Here is a 7,754-nt window from a genome sequence, read left to right on the forward strand (position 1 = left end):
AAAAATAGCAGTATTTGGATTTCAGAATACTTCACAAATATGCACTTTTTCCACTTGTTTGAGTCAGATCCAAATAAGGTCCACTTATTCTATAAGTGGTTGATGTGTTTAAATTATAGATTGCTGCTGGGCTGAGGCTGTAGCTCAGCAGGCACAGAGCCTGCCCAGCAAGCATGAGGTCCTGAGTTCCTGGGGGCGGGGTTGGATTCCTACTTTGACTCTTTTCCCTTGTTTGCTGAGGGTTCATTTATCTTAGCTTCTCATTATTTAGATTTTGTTGATTATATCTTCATGATTCAGTTAACATGTTCCTCAGCCCTCTGAATTAGTGGTTGGATCTAAAGGCTCAATCAGAATTTATTTATTTATTTTTTTGACTACTTGATGTGCACTGTTAGATTCTTCCCTCCCAAACTCATTATATGCATGTCTAATTGTCTCTCTTTGATATGAGTGGCCAGCAGCAAACAGTACCTAAATCTAGTAACCTATTAGGGCTTTTAAAAGGGTGATATTCCAATTTTATCTTTGTTTATAACTAGAATACTTCTTTGGTGAAAATACACTTCAACTACTATTCGTTAATGTATATGAGAAAGACAAGAAAAATAATTCCTCTTCTTTATTTACCTCCTTTCAGGACAACAGTTAGTTCACTGAACTCTTAGCCAGTGCCAGCAGCTGCAGTATGTTGCAAGTGTTACCTTTATTGATGTTTAAATGCTCCCATCTTTGGCCACTGGGAGCCTCATAGCCTGGCTTCTGAGTTTTGCTCACATGCTGTCTCCTATGGCCAAGTGTGCCAGCCTCGTTGTTTTTTTTTTTAATGTATTCAGTACAGAGTCTCCAGGGTCTCACTACTCAGATTGGACTCGTAGTGAGTCTCCTATTTGCAGCCTCCCAACCGCTGGGATTACAGGCACGTGCCACCATGCCCAGTTCCCCTGTCTCAGTCTTTGTCTCAGTGTGCCCCAGGGGTAAGGATGGCATGGCCTGCCTGAGATTGAGCCCTGGTAGTGCGGACAGTGTTTTGTTTGTTTGTTTTGTATTTTAGGGAAGAGTCTACAAGGTAGTCAGGGTCTCACTATTAGATCAGACTCATAGTGATCCACCTGTTTACCGCCTCCCAAACTCTGGGATTACAGGCATGCACCACCACCATGCCCTGAGGGCAGGGCCAGCATGGATCGAACCCCTGGCCTCTGCACCTGCTTGCAGGTGCTTTAATCTGCTGTGCTATTTGGCCAGCCCTTGACACTGTTATCATTAGACTGTTGTGAGTATATGGGACATAAAACAAGTATTTGTCAGATTCTCCAACACTTATCAGACTGGCATCACTGAAACATGAGACCCTTGGTAGGCAGAGAGTAGATGTAGACATAAGGTGAAATAATTGAGTAAAACCCCCATACTGCTAAGCAGAATTGGAAGGATCAGCTTGAGCTTACAGTGCATATTCTTTCAAAAGCAAACAAACAAGGCAGGCACACGCTTCTGCCTCTGAACACTGAACATGCCTGAAAACAACACCCTGGCCACTGCGGTGGCTGAGGGATGCTGAGGCAGGGGGATAGTGAGTTGCAGCCCAGGCTGGGCAACTTAGCAGAACCCTGCCTCAAAATAAAAAAGAGAAAAGGGCTGGAATGTAGCTCAGTGAGAAGGCCCTGGTATTGCCAAAGCAACACACCGAACAACTTTTTTCCCCCTATCCCTGTTGTCTAAAGAAAATAAAAGGTAAAAAAGAAAAAAAAAAAGAGACTAGAACAAAACTTTAAGGCTTCTTCAAAGCAAGTGGTAATATGTAGTCATATGTCCATTCTTATGTAACTATGTCTTTAAGCAACAGATGTGACAAAAAATAGATAATATATCAATCATTGTTAATTAGCTATTCTTTTTTTTTTTTTTTTTTTTTTTTTTTTTTTTTTGTGGAACCAGGAATTGAACTCAGACCCTTACACTTACCAGGGAAGCACTTATTCTACTGAGCCATCTCCCCAGCCCCTAATTAGCTATTCTTGTTTTGGAAATCTGTAACATGTATTGTTGTATGTTACCCAGTTTTTGTCTTGGTTTCTAATTTTTTTTTTATTTTATTTATTTGTGTGTGTGTGTGTGTGTGTGTGTGTGTGGCCAGCTCTGCACACCAGGGGGCGGGGCTGGCTGACATGTGGTGCTGGGGGATTGAACTGTGGTCCCTGTGCTTTGCTAAGCTCGTTCTAAGTAGGTGCTTTAGACCACTGAGCCATCTCACCAGCCCTCTAATTTTTTTTTTTTTTTTGTTCTTGCTTTTGTTTTTACTTTTCAAAATGAAATAAAATTAAAGGGAAAAAATTTTTAAAAAATAAAGAAATACAACCCAAACTCCTTGGATTGCAGAGACCTGACCCTGTCCTGAATGTCCTGCTTCGTATTCTTGTGTTTTACCACCACACTCAGATTTCCAGTTCGCACATCTTTCTAAGTTTCTCTGTGTCCGCTTTGTTGCTCCTGCTGTAGTGCCTTACAGGGATTCCAGAGAGGAGAGAGGGATGGTCTGCAAAGGTTAGCATAAGGGCTGGATAAGATCGCTGGAATTCCAAGGGCATAGAGGAAGACTTTCTAAAAAGTCAGCTCTCCTGTAACAGTGATTTCCACTTTGAGCACAGAAATCAAGGCTCAAGGTTTTGGGAGTTAGTGACTCACTTTCAAACATAAAATATCCTTTTGTGTAATGTAGCTCCCCTCTGTAAGGAAGAAGCTTTGTCTTAAAAGTTACTTTTTGTTTTTCAGTTCTCTTTCAGATACTGGCGAGTGTGGTTCTTTTGGACCTGGCATCTGCTGCGGGAAAGCAGAGTGGCCAAAGCCAGCAGGAAATGGACAGATGGTACTGAAGCTCATCACCTATTTAATAAACAGCTGAATGCTGGGCTGGGGAGTGGCACGGTGATAGAGTACTTGCCCAGCATGCCTGGGGCCCTGGGTTTGATCTCTAGCACCACAAAACAATAGAAAAACAAAAATTAAATGTTGTCCAGCACATGTGTTTATTCTTTTTCTTTTCCATCCATTGATTGCCATTGACTGTATGTTGACTGAGAGTAAAAGGCAAGGCAGTGGGTCCACCGTGCACATTCCCTCCCTGTCGCCTCCCTTCTAGGTGACGGGCTCTACTGTGGGGCCACTTCTAACACCTGACCTGCTGCTGTCCTTCTCTGAATTATGTTCAGGTCACCTACCTTGGCCGCTTGCCCTGCAGAGGTAGCCAAACAATGGAATCTGAAAATTCATCTTTAGTAATCAGATTTGGGACCACTGAACTTATTGCAAGATAATAACTTATATGATGGGCATGGTGGTCATCCCAGTTCTTGGGAAGCTGCAAATGGAAGATTGCTACAAGTTCAGGGCCAATTTGCGCTACATAAGTCAAGGCCAGTCAGCTACATAGTGAGACCCTTGTCTCAAAAAAAGAAAGTAACTAAATAATTCATGCATAGTCTGCGTCTGCAATTTTGTAACTCACCTGAAATTTTTCCTTGAGATTTTACTCTTATGCTATAGGCTGCTAGGAGTCTGATTTAATTACTTGATACCCCAGAATATAAGGGATAAATGGGTGTGTAAATGTCCTGTAAGTATGAAATACTGAGTCGAAACATTGTGGCAGGACTTCTGTCTGAATAGAGTGCATTGAAGGGAGAAATCAGAGGCAGACAGTGGCTTATTCAAGTTAGCAATTTTATTGTGCCCACATGTGTTACAAGAGGTTCAGAGACAATGAGATTAGTATGGTGCCTCCATGGTGCCATCAGATGTCCAGTGATTTCAGCAGGTGTGCTGAATTTGTCACCATGAGATTGCCAGCGTTTGTGATCTTTCAGGCCCAGTAGTGGCTCTGCCTGACAGGCCTCCACTTCAGGCTATGTGCAAAGCTGGAGTACTGTGACTGCTGGGCGTGGGTTCCCTGCTGTGCCCTGCTCTGGCCACCATCTTCTTTTGCTTCTCTGCATTTCTGGTCCAGGATCCTCCTTTTCTAGCCATGGCCTCCCTCAGGTCTTCAGAGACCAACTTCTTGGGGGCAGCAGGAGAGAGGGGCTTTATGATATTTTTCTCCACTTGATAGGACTTTTCCACTCAGCCCTTCTCTTTCTGAGTAGGCCCTGGGTGTTTTTTTTTTTTAATATTTATTTTTTTATTGAGAAATAAATATGAATGAGACAGTTTCACAGCTGATTAATAGGACAGTTTTGATAGTCAGTACACTGTACATTGTTATCTTCTTAGTGGTTATCCATAGTACAAGAAGCAGACAGGATATTCTGTCCAAACACTATTAGTAGACCTCTTTCTTCTCATTGAATTAAGCGAAAGTAGCTGTAAATTTATCCTATTTTGTATATATAAATACAAAATGATCTTTCCTTTGTATCTTTTTTTTTTTTAATTTTATTTATTTATGTGTGTGTGTGTGTGTATGTGAGTGTGTGTGGCCAGCTCAGCCCACCAGGGGGCGGGGCTGGCTGGCATGTGGTGCTGGGGGATTGAACCGCGGTTGCTGTGCTTTGCTAAGCCTGCTCCAAGTAGGTGCTTTAGACCACTGAGCCATCTCACCAGCCCTGTATCTTTTTTTAATTATTATTATTTTTTGTCCTGTCAGAGGTGAATATTCTATTGGCATCTAAATACTATAGGTGTTTGAATTCAACTAAACAATCTAACACTGTCTAGCAGTCTATAATATTAGTGGGTTATCCTCAGAAGTTATTGACTTGAGCCTTTTACAGCTCATCGTATTAATATGGATTTACTTTATATACCTCGTTTTTATACTTTTCTGCTGGATGGTTAAGACCAAGGTATAGCAAGACCTATATACCAAGGAATGTAACTTTTGTATCTGATAAGGTCAGGCCCTGGGTTTTTTAACTGACAACCTTTTGATTAGGGATCCCTTTCAAAAGGGGTGACCTGGGATGACCACCACCTCACAGGGATACCTAACGTCTATCTTGATTCACTTGACCTTTGCCTAACATTGTTCCGTGGGGGGAAAAATAACATTAAGAGAGCTGGTGCCTTTTCCACTTTAGTCTTGACTGCAATTGTAGCAAGCTTAGCTGATAGTTTCATTCTCACTTGTCTTAACTGCTCTAACACTTGGCAGCTCTCTCCAGTTCAGCTAAGCTCAGCTCTTGACAGGCAGCAAGCAAGGAAAGGACAAAAGGGCCAGGCCTTTTGGCTAACCTGCCTTCTGTTGGGTTTCCTCCAAGACTCTGCCCAGTATCTTCTGCTTAAATCTTACTGGAGAGCAGGGTGTCTTTCATGGGGTTACACCTAGCTGCAGGGGAAGCTGCAAGTGATCAACTGGGCACACTGCTACCAGAATGAACCATAATACTGTTACTAGGGAAGGAAAGGGGAATGGGTTTTGGATAACTGCTACATTGTTGAGCCCATACTTTAAGGATTAAAGTTAATGGATGGTGGTGTGCCCCTTGTCAGTTTACTTTTTATACAGTTGACATAGTATAAAGAGAGAAATTAATGAGGAAAGCAACTGGCACTAGCATAGTTTCTGTAACTCCTTGAATCTGTCATGAAGACAGAGTAACCAGCAATGGACAACATCTACAGCAAAACTTGGTGAAGGCCATCCACACAGATCCCAGAATCCAGTTGGAGGAAGCTGTTAGCACTGCTGACTTGCATGATATCTGCATTTTAGGGAATGAAGCAGAAGCAGTAAGGTATCTGAAAATAACCCCACAGTAGCCAACAGGTGCTCCCCAGAAAGTACAGCAGACCCTAAGAAGATGGCAGCAAAGCTGGGTTTTATGTGAATTTGCAGCCCATGATTTTGATAGCTCCAAGTCAGATAAATGCAGCTGGAGCAGCCCAGGTCCTGTGACTCCAGAACAGCCCAAGCTGCTTCCCGGGCACCAGAGGAGATGCTGCCAGGATCAGACTACAAATGGGGGATAGTCCAGGAGACGTGGAGCAGTGGAAAGAGAAGGCCAGGTAAGGTGGGCAGCGGGGACAAACTCAAGTCTCCTATGAAGAAAGTATGAAGGCACACATGAGCATTTCACAAAGTCACAAGAGAAAGCTGTAGAGTCTGGAATTTAGAAAAGTTGCTCTGGTTCTTCTCTCCCTCCTAAATGTGTAGGAAAATCATTCCATGTGAAGGAGTGCAACAAAGAGGTTTCCAGCCCTTTTCATAGTGAAGTTTTTATGAAAAACAAGACCACCTGCCGCGCCAGCTCCACCCCCGGGTGCACTGAGCTGGTGACCGAGTTTGGGCATGGTGGCGCATGCCTGTGATCCCAGCGCTGGGGAGGCTGAAAACAGGAGGATCACTACGAGTCCGAGCTGTGTAATGAGACCCTGTAGACCCTGTGCTAAATACGAGAGAGAGAGAGAGAGAGAGAGAGAGAGAGAGAGAGAGAGAGAGAGAGAACTGCCTCCCCAATGGTACCAGAAGCCTCCAGATGGACACACTCACAAAACCAGCAAGAGCTCTGACCTGGTGTTGCTTCTCAGGGAGAAATTAGAAATGGCCCAAGTTACAGAAAGAGAGAACTCGTCAGAATCAAAGTAGAAATTGGGTCTCAGGAAAGAAAAGGGAAACTCATTTTACAAATGAAGACTGAATTAGTACAGACGTCAGAGTGAATATGTACGACTGATAATATCTTAGCGAATAAAACGGGGAAAAGAATGAAATCATCTCTCTCCCAGGATAATAATGACAAACTGAAGCATGCAAGAAAAAGTGACACATGTAGGAGATAGGCGAAGACAATCGAGAGGTGTCACTGCGAGGTGTCACTGCGGGAGGGGAGGGAACAATGAAAGAATGAATACAAAGAAACTGTTAATTGCTGAAATTTTCCTGAAAAACACTTTAAAGATCCAAGCCTTAATATAGAGGGGCCTCATCCCGTACATGCGGAGATCAATGTGGAAGATCAATCCTGAGATATATTTTAATAAAGTACGTGGATTTCAAAGAGGAAAAAAATGCATAGGGCCTCCAAGTTAACAAAACAAATTCACTTATAAGGAAAAAGAAATCAGATTATCAGCTCCCTTTTGGATAGCAGTGCTTTATGACAGAAGGCTGCAGTAACCTGTCTGCCAGCCAAAGTGACTTCCCAGGGTAAAGGCCACACCTGTTCTCAACGCAGAAGAGCACAGGTGCTCCCTTTCTGAGATGACTCCCAGGGGACAGGCTTCAGCGTGGCCAGGAGGACATTATCGTAACAGGTGGTGAGCACTTAATAACATGCCTGCTTGCAGAGCTAAGAACAAATGGTTATAATGGGAAGAATATAGTTTGTGTTCTTATGCACCCTTTAAATAGGCAGCATAACTAAAAGAAAATAAAAGGACAATGGGGAGAGCATTTTTAAAATCTTCTATTTATTTATTTGATACAGGGTTTCACTACACAGTTCAGACTTGTACTGATCCTCCTGTTTCACCCTCCCCAGCACTGGGATTACCGGTGTGCACCACCGCACTAGGTTTTGGGGCCAGCACGTCATGTGGTACCGTCATGTGGTTTCATAAAGATGAAACCCGGGTCTTTGCATTTGCCAGGCAGGTGCTTAGACCACTGAACTATCTCCTGAGCCCAAGGGAGAACATTTTTATTTTATTTTATTGATTTTCATGTATTTAGTACAGGGGCTACAGGGTCTCACTACACAGATGAGACTTGTAGTTACCCTCCTGTTTTCAGCCTCCTACACACTAGGATTGCAGGC

The 7,754-nt window shown here is 43.1% G+C and overlaps 1 protein-coding gene across 2 annotated transcripts in view; it reads left to right on the forward strand.

The window, feature by feature from the left end:
* The window catches only part of Yipf1 (Yip1 domain family member 1), a 39,177-nt gene extending 36,199 nt beyond the window's left edge, over positions 1-2,978 (forward strand). Inside the window, exon 10 of one of the 2 annotated variants that reach the window (XM_004639097.3) lies at positions 2,776-2,978. The gene's annotated coding sequence lies outside the window, so the exon portion shown is untranslated. The remainder of the gene's footprint in view (positions 1-2,775) is intronic. The other variant, XM_023724273.1, reaches the window with a different exon arrangement.
* The last annotated feature ends 4,776 nt before the right edge of the window (positions 2,979-7,754 follow it).

Source organism: Octodon degus, unplaced genomic scaffold, assembly GCF_000260255.1.
Source record: "Octodon degus isolate 3935 unplaced genomic scaffold, OctDeg1.0 scaffold00107, whole genome shotgun sequence".
In the NCBI taxonomy this organism is placed as follows: domain Eukaryota; kingdom Metazoa; phylum Chordata; class Mammalia; order Rodentia; family Octodontidae; genus Octodon; species Octodon degus.